Raw genomic sequence first — 16,024 nt, forward strand, 5'->3', positions numbered from 1 at the left:
CCGCCTAATTTACAAAACACGAGCGTACGTGGTTGGATTGAAGAGGTCCTCGGCTGGTCCCGGCGGAGGTTCGAGTCCTCCCTTGGGCACGGGTGTGCGTGTTTGTTCAAACAGAACACTTCATGCCGTTCTAACGGAAAGAAACCTTCACACGCAAAAGTGATTTGTATCCCCAGGGGAGTGATATATGAACATTTCTTTTCACGGTATATATAAGTAAATCAGAGGATAACGTCGGAAATTCTATGAGGCTTTTCGCGGATGCTGCTATTATATACACGGAAGTCGCAACACTGGAAAATTGTAACTAAATGGAGGAAGACCTACAGCGGATCGACTTGTATTGCAGGGTCTGGCAGTCGAGCCTCAACATTAACAACGGTAACGTTTGTATATACATAGGCCGCAATACCCGCTACTGTATGATTACTCAATTGTAGAACACTAACTAGAAAGCAGTCACATCGATTAAATATTTAGGAGTATGCGTACGGGACGGCTTAAAGCGGAAATGCTACAAGAAGTTAATCTCCGTAAGGCAAATGCCAGATTGATACTCATTGGAAGAATCCTGAAGAAGTGAGTTCCACCTACAAAGGAGATCGCTTACAGGACGCTCGCTGGAGTAATGTTTTAATATCATTAGTTAGTTCGAGGTCAGTAATCGACATTATTGTGGGAAGAAATAAAGTAGATACAAAGAATAAAACGCGGACTGCGGCGTGAAGAGACGTGGCCAACTCAAATAGCGGACGCAACAAGAGAGGCGTTTTGTATCATGGCGCGCTTTACTGTTAATAATCCTAGAGCGTACGTTCTTGAGAAGTCACTGTACACATTGCTTCTTCCCAGATCATGAAGGTAACGTTAGAGAGATTCGAGCTCTAACAAGGGCTTACCAGCAGTCGTTTTCCCTGTGAACTGTTCGCTACTTCAACAGCAAAGGAGAAACGTATGACGGAGACGCACAAGAGAAGCCTTTGCCCACACCATAAGGTAGATTCCGGATTATACATATAGACACAGGACCGTATTTCCTTTAGAAGGCACCGCTGTGATACTGAATCGTACACTTTTCGAAAGGGTGGGAGGAGCAACTGTGCTTCAAAACAAATTGTAAGAACTTCCTAAATTTTATTATGATTCCTTGTTTTTGTACTATTGTTTCTATATATTTAGTGTACGAGGGTTGAAACTTTAATAGTGCCAACTATTTATTTACAGCTCGTACAAAATAGATCCGTGTTTCAAAGTTTTACTGACCTTCAAAGTAGTCACCAGCATTGTGTATAACCCGTTGAAAGCGATGTGGAAGTGGTAGGATAATCTTAGCAGTGCCAGTTGTGTTGACAGTTCGAGCGGCGTGGTCTCTTATTTCCCGACGAATTTGTAGCAGTTTTGAAGCGAATGCCGTGAAATGTTTCCTTCAGTTTATAAATCGAGTTGAACTCACGAGGGCGTTAGTCAGGGGAGTGCAATATGTGGTATAGATCTTAGCAGCCCCAGTGAAACAAATCAATAACAGCTTGCACTGTACGTGCTAGAGCATTGCCCTGCAAAATGATGGTCAGGTCCTGCAGAAAGTCTCATCACTTCTGTCTCTAAGCTGACGGTAGGTTGTGTTCCAAAAATGAACAGCATAGAGACAGAAGTGATGACACTTTCTGCAGGACTAGAGCGTCATTTTGCTGGACAGTGCTCAAGCACGTACAGTGCAAGCTGTTACTGATTTGAAACTTCCTGCCAGATTAAAACTGTGTGCCGGACCGAGTCTCGAACTCGGGACCTTTGCCTTTTGCGGGCAGGTGCTCTACCAACTGAGCTACCCAAGCACGACTCACGCCCCGACGGGGACAGAAGTAAGGCTGTGAGGACGGGGCGTGAGTCGTGCTTGGGTAGCTCAGTTAGTAGAGCACCTGCCTGCGAAAGGCAAAGGTCCCGAGTTCGAGTCTCGGTCGCACACTCCGCTGCAGAGTGAAAGTCTCATTCTGTTACTGATTTGTTTGACTGATGGGGCTGCTAAGTGCTATACCACCTACTGCACTCCCCTGAGTTAAGCCCTCGTAAGTTCAACTCGATTTCTAAACTGAAGGAAACACTTCACGGCATTCGCTTCAGAACTGCTACAAATTCGTCGGGCAATAGACCGCGCCGCTCGAACTGTCAACACAGCTGGCGCTGCTAAGAATATCCTATGTCTTCCACATCGCTGGCAACGGTTTATGCACTGATGACTACTTTGAAGGTCAGTAAAACTTTGAAACACGCATCTATTTTGTACCAGCTGTAAATAAATAGTTGCCACTATTACAGTTCCAACCCTCGTATAATAAAGGTCACACCTGGCTGACTTGAACCGGCAGTTATGTTATTATATCTCCATAGTCGCCCCACGGGCTACTGGGGTGTTGGTGAAATACCGGTTCCTGCTGCCGAAGTTCTCCGGGCAGCTGACAAGTGATACGCGCTTAAGGTGGCGGTAAACGACGGTTTCACCGGCGACCGGTTCCCCGACAGTGTGGAGAAAGTGAAGCGCCTGCGCCAGCCTGAAGCGCGATCGCGGGCAGAAGCCGGCGCGCCGGCGTGTCGCGTGTCGCCGCACGGCCCCTGCATGGCGGCGGCCGGCCGCCGACTGGTTCCAGGGCCACTGGAATGCGAGCCACTACCTGTTTTTCTGGTCGCTTCGGCAGCCCGAGCCGCGTCGCGAGACCCCGTCTGTCCACTAGTCCGCTCGTGCGACTGCTCCGTACTAATCCTTAAGTCGTCGTCACACAGACCGTGCATTCGAACGTCAGCGTTGAGCATGCAGTTTCTGACGTCATTCGGAGTGTTTCCGAACTTGCACTGCAATATCAGGCTTGTCAGATATTCTGAACACGCTTTTGAACTTAGACCGTATAGATGGAGGAACACCACATACTGATCACATACGTTTACTTGGCTCCCCAGCGGAGGGTGCTGGAAATGCACGCCTGCAATCGGCTCGTATCACATTGGCTGCTGAGACAAGGGCAGTCTCCTTTTCCCAGAGCAGCAAGCTTATCGCGTTTAAAAGCGATGAACGTGTAAGGATTAAGGCATCTTAGAAGTTACACGGAAGTTTATGGTGAGTCGCAAGAAGGAACAGTTACAGCCTCTTCGCTCATTTTTGTAAATGATATGGACAATCACAACACATACGGATCGACACTATATTCATAACCTCTGCTTAATGTTACGTGCGCAATACCCTTTTGTAGCCGGCCGCAGTGACCGAGCGGTTCTAGGCGCTTCAGTCTTTAACCGCGCGACCGTTACGCTCGCAGGTTCGAATACTGCCTCGGGCATTAATCTGTGTGATGTCCTTAGGTTAATTAGGTTTAAGTAGCTGTAAGTTCTAGGGGACTGATGACCTCAGATGGTAAGTCCCAAATGCTTAGAGCCATTTGAACCATCTGAACTCTTTTGTAGCTAAGGTCGGTTGGCAAAGGGCCTAACATTACGGAGCAGCCGACTTCTACCTACCACCGAGGTGCCATGTAAAAGAGTGCGATCAGCAGCTCGCTTGAAGACAATCTCTCTTTTAGTAGAGAGTTGAGAAACGCCATATTCAATTTCAATTATACCCTACATTTGGTAGTGTTTGTATTATAACGTACGTTGTTGTTGTTGTTGTTGTTCTTGTGGTCTTCAGTCCTGAGACTGGTTTGATGCAGCCCTCCATGCTACTCTATCCTGTGCAAGCATCTTCATCTCCTAGTACCTAGTGCAGCCTACATCCTTCTGAATCTGCTTAGCGTTTTCATCTCTTGGTCTCCTTCTACGATTTTTACCCTCCACGTTGCCCTCCAGTACTAAATTGGTGATCACTTGATGCCTCAGAACATGTCCTACCAACTGATCCCTTCTTCTAGTCATGTTGTGCCACGAACTCCTTCCTAATTTTATTCAATACCTCCTCATTAGTTATGTGATCTACCCATCTAATCTTCAGCATTCTTCTGTAGCACCACATTTCGAAAGCTTCTATTCTCTTCTTGTCTAAACTATTTATCGTCCACGTTTCACTTCCATACATGGCCACACTCCATACACATACTTTCAGAAACGACTTCCTGACACGTAAATTTATACTCGATGTTAACAAATTTCTCTGCTTCAGAAACGCTTTCCTTGTCATTGCTAGTCTACATTTTATATCCTCTCTACTTCGACCATCAGTTATTTTGCTCCCCAAATAGCAAAACTCCTCTACTACTTCAAGTGTCTCATTTCCTAATCTAATTCCCTCGGCATCACCCGACTTAATTCGACTACATTCCATTATCCTCGTGTTGCTTTTGTTGATGTTCATCTTATACCCTCCTTTCAAGACACTGTCCATTCCGTTCAACTGCTCTTCCAAGTCCTTTGCTGTCTCTGACAGAATTACAATGTCATCGCCGAACCTCAACGTTTTTATTTCTTCTCCGTGGATTTTAATACCTACTCCGAATTTTTCTTTTGTTTCCTTTACTGCTTGCTCAATATACAGCAAAGCTTATGGCGTTTAAATATGGCGTTTAAAAGCGACGAACTTGTAATGGATTAAGGCATCGTACGAGGGTGAGTCAAACGAAAACCTTAAATATTTTTTAAATATTATTTATTGTGCAGAAGTGGGACAATGCTGTATCACTTTTCAACATAATCCACCCACGCTCAATGCAAGTCCTCCAGCGCTTACGAAATGCATAAATTCCTTTAGAAAAAAATTCTTTTGGTAGTCCGCGCAACCACTCATGCACCGCGTAGCGTGACTCTTCATCAGAACGGAACTTCTTTCCTCCCAGTGCGTCTTTCAGTGGTCCAAACATATGGAAACACTCATGCACCGCGTAGCGTGACTCTTCATCAGAACGGAACTTCTTTCCTCCCAGTGCGTCTTTCAGTGGTCCAAACATATGGAAATCACTTGGGGCAAGGTCTGGTGAGTATCGTGGATGGGGAAGACTCTTTGTTTCCGGTTGGTAGAAGTGATCCCAGGTTTCGTCCCCAGTAACGATTCTTTGCAAGGAAGCCTTCACCTTCTCGTTCAAAGCGCCGAAGTAGTTCTTCACAAGCATCAACACGTCGTTCTCTTATTTCAGGAGTCAGCTGCCGTAACACCCGTCTTGCAGACACTTTGTGAAACTGGAGCACATCATGCACAATGTGATGTGCTGACCCATAACTAATCTGTAAACATGCTGCAATGTCATTCAGTGTCACTCGGCGGTTGTACTTCACTATGGCTTCAACTGCTGCAGTGTTCTGTGAAGTCACAACTCGTTGTGCCTGACCTGGACGAGCAGCATCTTCTACTGAAGTCACACCCTTTGCGAACTTCGTACTCCATTCGTAGACTTGCTGCTGTGACAAACATGCATCACCTTACTGGACCTTCATTCGTCGATGAATTTCGCTAGTTCTCACACCTTCACTACACAAAAACCAAATAACAGAACGCTGTTCTTCCCTGGTGCAAGTCGCAAGTGGGGCGGCCATCTTTATACTGATACTGCGACAGTATGTGTGCATCTGCACTATGCTGCCACCTACAGACCATTATGCACGTTGTTTGTAGCACGCTTACCAACTTACAGGATAAGGCGCGAAATTTCGATTTGTTATTACAAATTTAAGGTTTTCATTTGTTTCACCCTCGTAGAAGTGGCACGAAAGTTTATGGTGAGTCGCAAGAAGAAACAGTTACAGCCTCTTCGCTCATTTTTGTAAATGATATGGACAGTCACAACACATAAGGATCGACACTATATTCATAGCCGCTGCTTAATGTTACGCGCGCAATACTCTTTTGTGGCTAAGGTTGGTTGGCAAAGGGTCTGAACATTCCGGAGCAGCCGACTTCCACCTATCACAGAGGTGCCATGTAAACGTGTGCGATCAGCAGCTCGCTTGAAGACCATCTCTCTTTTAGTAGAGAGTTGGGCAACGACATATTCAATTCCAATTAGACCCCACGTTTGGTGGTTTTTGTATTATAACGTACATCCTGTGATTGTATTCCCTTTCCAAACCTCCAGCACATTCTGGATCTCTCGAATACGCGCCATTATTGTTAGGATTCGTTGTAATAAAAGACCGGAAAAGTCATGATGGTTAAAAAATTTTCGTATTACGAGTCGAATGTTATGAATGTACCCCTTTTCAAGCAGGCACATTGAAGATTCATGAAAAATGCTTTGTTCTTGGTTCGATATGCTATTACTAAATGCCACTTAGTAACATATGGGCGATTAAAGCCTCCAGGCGATTGTAACATACAAGACGTGGAGATCTGTTCAGAAAGTCTTCTCGATGGGGACAAGAGCCATTGGAGAAGCCATAAAAATGGACTGGCTCAGGGAATGCGTTCTGCCCTCCTTCCCCCTCCTTTTAACCTATATACTAACGACCAGATAGCACCTAATCATACTAAGCATTTCTTACAGACAGATGACTGACAATCACAGCTCAGGACAGGACTTTTGAGGATGTAGAGCAGAAGCTGCAGAAAGCAGTTGGAGACTCGTTGGAATATTATAAAAATAATTCCCTTAAACCGAATGCTTCGAAGACTGAAGTAAGTGCTTTCCACCTTCGATCTCGACAAGCAAAGTGAAAGCTCTGTGTTTCCCGGAATAATACCATACTGGAACACCTATCTTTCCGGTGTGAAGTAGGATAGATCTCTGGTATATAGTCACCACTGTAAAATGATCCGTGAGAAAATAGCCTCCAGAAATATTATTTTGTGGAAACTCATAAATAGCAAATGAGGAGCAAAACCTACTTTCCTGAGAACCACCACGTAAGCACTATCTGCCTCTCTGGTCGGTTTGGACCATATCAACACAGGTGAAAAAAAGTCGACAAAAGCTGTAATGCAACATGTTGACAGCATGGTTATGATCCCCCCCCTCCAACAAAACTTCTCGTACAGAAGTCGAGTCTTGTGAGTCCAAGCTCGAGAAGAACATCTCAAGAATTCACATAGAGGCTCAGGGAAACCATCGATGATCGACATCCTCTCTTTGGCCCTTTGTGCGAGCCTGGACCACCATCTTGCTATCCACCAGAACAGCTAGTACCTGGCGGCTCCAAAACAAAGTATAAAATGTGGAGGACCCTAAACCGCATAAGGACAGGCGTGGTCCCAGTGAAAATAAACATGATCAGGTGGAGTTTGGATGACGTGGGTGAGGTTAAGTGCGACTGTGCTGCTGTGAAAGACATGGAACGCATCCTGGCCTGTCCACAGTCTCATTACAGACGGAAGCAACCTCGAAGATCTGTGACTGAACATCTAAGAATAATGCTCAAGTAAGAACGACGCTAGAGTTTCACTAAAAAGTGAGAATGATGAAATAATTTTTATCTCACGTGTAAGACTAATTTAAACTTGTTTCACACAATGTGTAATCCTTACTTACTAGACATGGAACTTCCCTTTTTGCTTTATAACTTGGTGATGGATATTGAAGTTTCTGTTTACATATACTTCTAACAGAACAACATCAAAGGCAAGCTTTTCAATTCAATAAAGTTCACTAATAGCCGTACACTGAAAGATATTTTATTTTATTTCGAACGCAACCAGTTTCGACAATTCATTTTGCCATCTTCAGGCCCCTGCATAATGAAAGAAGATACATGTATTAATATAAGGGTGTACAAATAAAGTTTACAAGCGACAGATAATCATAATACCGCTTAAACTTAAGTTATGCTTCCTTATAATGCCAGTTGCTTTCTAGACCCACATTGACATATTCCCCAATTCACTTGTGAGAAATCGGTGTGTCTTGACTACACCTGATGGGTATGATTAGGACCCGGTTAGTTTATCAGCGTGTCAGTGTTGTCATTACATTTCCATACAGTTTAGGATTGGATTGGATTGTTTGGGGGGAAGAGACCAGACAGCGAGGTCATCGGTCTCATCGGATTAGGGAAGGACGGGGAAGGAAGTCGGCCGTGCCCTTGCAAGGGAACCATCCAGGCATATGCCTGTAGCGATTTAGGGAAATCATGGATAACCTAAATCAGAATGGCCGGACGCGGGATTGAACCGTCGTCCTCCCGAATGCGAGTCCAGTGTGCTGACCACTGCGCCACCTCGCTCGGTTACGGTTTAGGGAGTATGTTATGATGTTCTTACTAGAGATGAGTTTTCGTATTCATGGAGATACATGATGGTACTCGCTTTATGGGCTTCAACTTCGACAATATATTGGTGTTCGCGCACTCCTTTACTTTTAATTGTTTTTCCCTTTACCTTTATTTGTTTTTCGTACGCACGTTCCCTGTCGCGACACAACTTGTTATGTCTTAGTATTTAAATGGTTTGGTATCTATAGGTAGGTCGTGTTAGGTATTGCCTTATTCTCCCAGTGAAATTGTGTGAAGTTGTCGGCTGTGAACTTAGGCGGTTCGCTTTGCTTAAGTAGAACTTGACTTTCTTGTTGATTTGTTTCACTGTGGTAACGCCGACCTGTTAAGTAATATAAAGGAAACCAATCGTACCTTTTATTCCGATTTACTGTACAACCTAGGCCACAACATAGTTGTGAATATTCTGTGTTCGCTACGCATGCTATTTTCTCTTATAACGTTGACTGTCGTTGGGTTTTGCATAAAGTTATTTTTGGCGCTGTGACAACTACTTACCTTACCATATTATTGTAATTCATAGCTTACTGTGATATTTTACTGTAAATGAAGATTGGTACTCATATACACTAACCGGTACCTCATCTACAATAATTTTGTAGCATTTTATTGTTTAAAAAATGACAAGCTTGGTTTCTACGGAGCTCTTGACTGTACGCTGTCTAGTGCTGATCTTCCTAATCTATTTAGATATTCCCTAGTAAACCTGTGATGTTAAATAGTTTCATGACAACAAATGTGTACACATGTTTTAGTCTGTTGTGCTGAATATACATAGAGGTTTGGTTTAATGCTACTAACAAATATAAACACACATGTTTTATTCTATTGTGCTGGATGTACACACTGATTTAATTTAACGCCAATACTTTCATCATTTTTAAGTTTAAGCGACATTATGATTACCATACACTTGTAAACTAGATTTGTACACCCTTATATTACTACATGTATACTTTCTTATTATGCAGGGGCCTGAAGATGGCAGAATGAATTGCCGAAATTGGTTGCTTTCTAAATAAAATTAAATATGCTTAAGTTTACGGCTGTTGATAAAGTTTATTGAGTTGAAAAGTACGTACCAGCCCATGTCCCCTGGCCATAATGAACCGATAGGGATTGAAAGAGAAACTGAGTGAATTGCGAGCGAGATACAGCCGATAAATACGCTGGAGAGTGCTGCAGTTGCAAATCTCCAAGGTACATGGACAAATCACGTTGACCAGCACGTCCAGTGTGACGCGGTCGCTGTGTTTCGTGTTGGTTTTAGCATGCGCATCCACGTTGACGTCGGCTGCCTTGTCCCGTGTGAGGACGGCTTAAAGGTGCCGCAAGTAATTTACGCTTGTCCATTCCAAGAAGTCGTGTGTTCTGAGCAGTTCGCGCGCGTACCGCCTGTAGCTGCGAACTGCCGCTGGAGCGCGCTGCGGTCGCGTGTAGGGCGTTGAGGCACAGGTACCGTACGCACAAGCCGGAGCGTTCTACAGCACGGTGGAGATGTCAGCGCATCACTTGTTCAATTCCACGGCTAGTGTGGCGACGGCTTCACAGACCTACTGCCGCCGTCCAGTGTTTGTTCTCCGTGATGGATACGTCAGAATTCTGCGGTTACAGTAATGGCGGCAGCAACCCACTAATTCACAGCGTCATTCATTCTCTACACCCACTACTGGACAGATGTGTCCGCAAGACGTTTCCATGCGTTAAGTTGGCTTCATAGGAGACGTGGGATGGAACATGCAACGCTCTGACCTAGTCTGCTCTCCGTCATGTTACTGAACTCTCAGAAGCGATCCGGCGTCTTCACAGGGTACGTGTACCGCGTCGTGATCGTATGCGACCGCAGCGCCCTCCACCGGCAACTGGTAGCTAAAACGACATCCGCCAACCGCATACGGATTCTCGTAACGTAAACTACATTGTGACTGTAGTAAAATGTCAGAATTCGCGTTTGATGTCCGCTGTTGAGCCTACTTGACAAGGTCCCCAAACAGTACAGCTGTATTCAACAATAATCAGCCTAATACTTTGTGTGCGGTTTTCTTAAAAAAAAAGTGCACTGCACTTTACTCCAATCCTGCCAACAAATATGAGTCTTCCACCTGCCTGCCTTACTAATGATACTGAGTTGCCTCGTAGTTTTCCACTTCGAAAGATGTGAAGATTTCTAGAAGTGTATTGCCAGTATTGTAATCTCATAGTATAGCCTTTTTTGCGCGATATATTTAATTTGTCGGTATTTAAAGAGTGCGGCTACTAAGTACAAAAAGGGAAACAATAATGCTCGTGTCACCTGCATTCGCTTTGTCAAACTGCAGCGTTACTTTTTGTTTAAAACAGCATCGTCTACGGTCTTACCACGTTTCTTTGGGACACTCCGCTTGGTAACTTGAGTTCTTGTTAAACTTATACTGTGCCGTACATCTCAAATTATTGAAAGCAGGTTCCAAATGCGGAACGAACCAACTGGTTTTGGATTTCGATAACTGTACATTTTAAATATATTTATTGCTGTCTTTAACCTACTGTCTATGTGCCTTATTAGGCGTGGTCCTTTTGGAGATGGGATGCCGTTGCCGTTGCCGTTGGATTTTTGAACTGACTTAGGCAGGCTGTAGTAGACGGGCCTACAGTTGAACGTGAATTCTGAAGTGCGGTGCAACTCTGCATGTTTCGCATTAACAAAAAAAGTGATAAGTGACCGTGCCCCAACGCTAGACCCTTGGATCCGTAGTCCAGAACTTACCCACAGGGCCACCAAGCCACTTGGTACTGATTATAACAATAAAGCATTTATGATGCAGTCAAGTAGTAGTAAAATAAGGTGTTTGTGGTAACATCAGTATTGGGTGAAAAAAAAAAAGAAAATGAAAATTTAAAAACACAATGAATATTAGAGAGATAAAATCCAACAGTAAAAGGAATGAATATTAGAGAGATAAAATCTAACAGTAGAAGGCTTTTTAAACAATGTTTTAAATAAGTGTGTTGAGGGCAGAGAGGATAGTCGTTAGTGTGGGTACCACTACCTTGTAACGCTGTGTGCGCGTTCATGCATGTGCTCTGGAATGGCGCCAGGCCACGTTACAGTTATACGTTTGCTGTAACCATCACAATTTTCAGAGTTACAAAAGAGTCTCTGAACGGTATCTCTAGTGTTTAAGGCACAGAGTCACTCTTGACTTGAACGCACGCCCCTCCAACGCATAGCGCCTACTTGAAGCCGCTGTGTCTGGATTTTCTGACGATGTGTGGCTAATGTGGCGTTCTGGTATTGGACGGCAATAGCCCATTCTCTAACCCTACTTTCCCATCCGCATGGTCCGGAGGACTTGATGCAGTCTCTGGCACGTTGTCGTTCACACTGCTGTAGTGTGTTGTTCTGAATGTGTGGTAGGAGGGGGTTGATTTTTCAGGGTCGCATCGTGACGCATTTGTGTTTTTAATTTGGGGGGGGGGGGGGTTGGTAAGACGTTAGTGAGGCTAGTACCGTTCACCATTTGTGGCATTATGAAACTTGATAAACAAGATATATTGTTCAGCTTCGGTATCGCTGGTTACAGCAGTTGTAGAATGCAAGTGTAGCCTATCTATAGTGCGTTGACCACAGTTCTATCAACACAAACTAAATAATGTTCTCTGAACTGAAGTCGGAAGGAAACTAATCTCGTGTCTGGATGTAACTTCCACATTATTATTTCAGTGGTACAGGGTGGCACACGAGTACTAAACTGTTCACTGTCGCCCACCAGTCGTCATCTATTGTTTCGAAGTAGTTGTTTGCACTGGCTTATTTGTTATTTCTTTACTGCTTAATTATTACATGTTTATCTATTCTGCTCGTAGCAGTCAACAAATCATGCGTAATTAGCGAGCAGTCTGTACTCCGGGGCCGGTTTTTCGTGCGCCACTTTATATTGTTTAATTGCGATCAGCCACATAATGCTACACTTGGCTAAAAGAGAGGTTTTTTGCAGAATCGCGAAAATTACTTGAAGTGTGTGAGAATTCTGTAATGAACGAAAACTGTGTACTCCAGGGACGAGGCAAATGCTCCCTGTTGGCGCCTTCAATCTCCAGTGACTTATGCTGCTAACTTCCAATTTTTCATAAGAAACATATACCATTCACAAATGAACGGTGAATGAGTAAAAATGAACGGTTCCCAAAAAAGAGCGATCACCAGTCAACTAGGTTCCAAGGATGAATGACTTTTATCATCTCTACCAACAATCCATGACAAGCCGAAAAACTACTTGCATAAGAACCAAGGGTGGACCAATTCGTTGTTGACTTGCTCAGTTTTTCTGAAATTGTAGTTATTTGTTTCTCTGTGCACGTTCATTACGTCTATCGATTTGCATCCCATTCTGATAATTACTTCGCGATGCATCGTTATTATTATTATCCCTATCATTTTTGTTTTAGAGTGTATATAACGTTACGCAATATTAACGAAAGTAGTTGAATATAGATGCCACTCTAAGAAAGCAGCGTCTAGTCCGGCCCTTCAAATGTAATGTGTCAGTGTTGGATTGTCACGACCATATTCTGCCGAAGGCCTTTGACTTTCCGATTGAGCTATACGTGGTGTATGACCCATGCCCAGCGAGGAAATGAATTATAAACTGAAGTGATATAAGGTGTTTTACTTGGGACAAAGGAATAAATCCTTGCCCGACTACCTGATTCAGTCCATTGTTCGTACTACATTGTGCCATTCTTTTCTTTGATCTCGTTTACAGATGTTCTCCCATAGTCGTTTGTACTGCGTAGATTCTGTTTGTTTAACCAACAAGTTCCTTGATAGTAAATCGAGAGGACAGAGTGTCATTGTTAACGGTAGGATAGCTGTGCAACAGCCGAGAGGGAGCATTATTTTGTTAGTGTCTTATAAAGCCAAGGCAGCGATCTAATCGCTTTGTCATCAACAGGTCACTGAACCGGGAGGTAGAAGACGACTGTGTGCTTTCGGTCGTCGTGTTTGACGGTGTCATTAACGATTCGTAGTTGATGGAACAAAAGTAGGCATTCAGATGGTTGCAGCTGTGTGGGACCGACGTTGCGGAACAACTCGGAGAGATAATGTTACATTGCACTAACAGACAGTATAAAGTCCTCAAAAGGGAAACTACGACATGCAGATGCGATCGTAAAGTTTGTATGTTCCCGGTGCCAAGTACATTATCGCCTTTATTGCGTGCCCCTTTGTGGCTGCACCTGTTTGAGATGCAGCTGGGAGCGGCGACACGAGCAACTTGACAGTGCCGCCGTACACGCAGTTTTCGTTTTGCTGTAATCTCGCGAAAGAATGGGCAAGGCCGCGCACCTTTGTGCGCCGGCGGTGCACGTCGCCCTGTTTTTCAGCAGCCGTGCATTCTCCGCGAAGGTCAGCCTGTGAATATTATGCGGGCGCTCCTTTTTATTGCCTGGAACCGCGAAGCTCCGCGGGGACGATAAGGTGAGATTGGCTATCGCGCCATGTCCCGCGATTGCCGCCGTGGCGACCTTCGTTTTTGCTGGCGAGCGCCCCCATTCAGTCCGGCCGCGACGACAATGGGCGGTGTACGTGCTGGCCAGCAAGAGTAAATAAGAGGCTGCTCGCTGTGTCCGTCAGATACTGGAGTAGCAGCGCCCAGCCCGTGTCCTCGTACAAGGGGTACGGTTTTAATTACCATCCTGAATAAAATAAAGCTAACACCTCGAAACTTGGTAATGGTGGTAGTCCTCCTCTACATATTCACCCTTCAGTGCGATACATATAGGGTGTTAGGGTATAAGTGCAGATATTTTAATCATTGGTACTTTAATACACTGCCAGAAAATCGAACACCTGGAAAAAGATGTCGATTTTGAGCCTATGACGGCATATGTGACTTAGGGGATAGTGAATATACTGATCATGCTTTCAACGTCGTCTGTCAGCCAGATGGCATAGTGGCGTAGCTATCAGATCGCCATCTGTGTCTACACTTTAAAAGTGAATGCTCATAGCCAGAAGGCTCAGTGTGGTGCAAGCAGACGCACTCGTGCTTCCAGTGGCCTTTCCGAGTGATGGGATTGTCCTTTAGTCACACCAGTTGACATGCCGAGTCAGTTGTGCAATGACGCCAGTATCAGCGGTAACGTGAACATTCTGCATGTCCACGGAGCACAGACGCCTACCAGGATCGCCGTGTTTTGAGGTTTTGAGAACCCAGACGAATCAACACGAACTGCTGTGAACCGGTTATTAGCAGTGGGACTACGGGTATGCACACCTGCAGCCTGTCATCCACTCACGCCACAGCGTCAAGGTGCACAGATCGACTGCTGCCGTCCGAGTATCACTCGGAAGATGGAATGGTACGCCATGGTCGGGAAACTGACGCGAAGATCGATCGTAATTATCTGATTAATCGTGAATACTGGGTCTAATTACACAACTACATGCAGAGCGCTAAACAAGGACGGTATAAAATCACCTTACAGCTCAAAAACTGACAATACCATACAACTGGTGTTACCCTGTTGGGAAAAAAATTCGCAACACCACTCGAAACTAGCGACACACACACACACACACACACACACACACACACACACACACACACACTCAAACGTTACCATTCACCTACAAGCTGGTGGGAGAAAGGCAGGGGTGCAAGGAACTAACTTTATTCTTTTCTTGGTGGGGACTATGTTCAACTGATGAGATGCTGGTGTTGGACAGAGAGGAGTTTAAAAAGTGTATTACCTGTAAGCATACAGTATCTATCGTTGTTTGACGTCAGAGTTCACAAAGGCCTGCTGAAAAACCACCGACAATCCAGGTAACCGAAGCCAATACGCACTACCACAACTGATGGAAAAAATGCAGCGCAGTTCTAATTATATTTCGAAATTGTGATGAAAAAACCAGCACTCGTAATGAACAGGTCACAATGCAGCACAAGTACCGGGGAAGATCGTTGTCCTAAGAGACTGTAAAGGGGGAGTTCTCCTTGATGTAGACTCACAAACTGCCGCAAATAGAGGCTTTCTCCCCTCCCTCCCCCCTTCACACATGCTTCTTCAGATGGCCAGCTGCACACCCGCTGCAACCCCTCTGCGACCACTGGCCGCACTTGGCCCTCCGTGATTACTTGTGATACGCAGCATGCCTTGAGGCAGCACCCCTTAAGACAAAAGGGAAATTTACCAGCACAACCCCACCCCTCCGGAGAACGCTTCAGATGGCTTTTTCAACAGTTGGCTGCTTGCGAAACAGGAAGCCCCTTCCGCCTAAAGCGACCGCAGCTTCACATCGCAGTGCCTTCGGTGCAATGCGCGACGCCGGCATCCCTTGAAAATAGTGATAAATGAATACTATCCCGACTGGGGGTTGTTTGTCTGAAGGAAGAGCCGTGGTCGTCTACGAAACTCGCCCACATGCTGGTCCGGGCACTGGACTATCTAACATCAATGCGAATCCTATAATAAAGCAGCTATTCTAAAAGGAAAACACGATCGCGACGATAATAAATGTCCTCTTTCCACGAAAATGGACAAATTCCATTTTCTTTTATTTTTATAAGCAAAATTGGTATAGTTTTTTCGTTCGACTGCAGGATACAATTCGCATCTCGTTATTGTGTGATGTCCAACTACGTGCACCTCCACCGATCTCAAATGATCAGCAAAGATATCTTTACCGTGAGTAAAATCGGGAAAAAAGTCGACTATTTTGCTGGCGATCACAGCGGAACGTTTTCGTTATATCGAAACAGTCAGCGGAGTAAAGAAAAAGCGAGAATATAAACTCCAAAGAAAAAAAAGTCTGCCGGCCGCGGTGGTCTAGCGGTTCTAGGCGCGCAGTCCGGAACCGCGCGAC

This window comes from Schistocerca nitens, chromosome 1 (genome assembly GCF_023898315.1).
Source record: "Schistocerca nitens isolate TAMUIC-IGC-003100 chromosome 1, iqSchNite1.1, whole genome shotgun sequence".
Lineage (NCBI taxonomy): Eukaryota > Metazoa > Arthropoda > Insecta > Orthoptera > Acrididae > Schistocerca > Schistocerca nitens.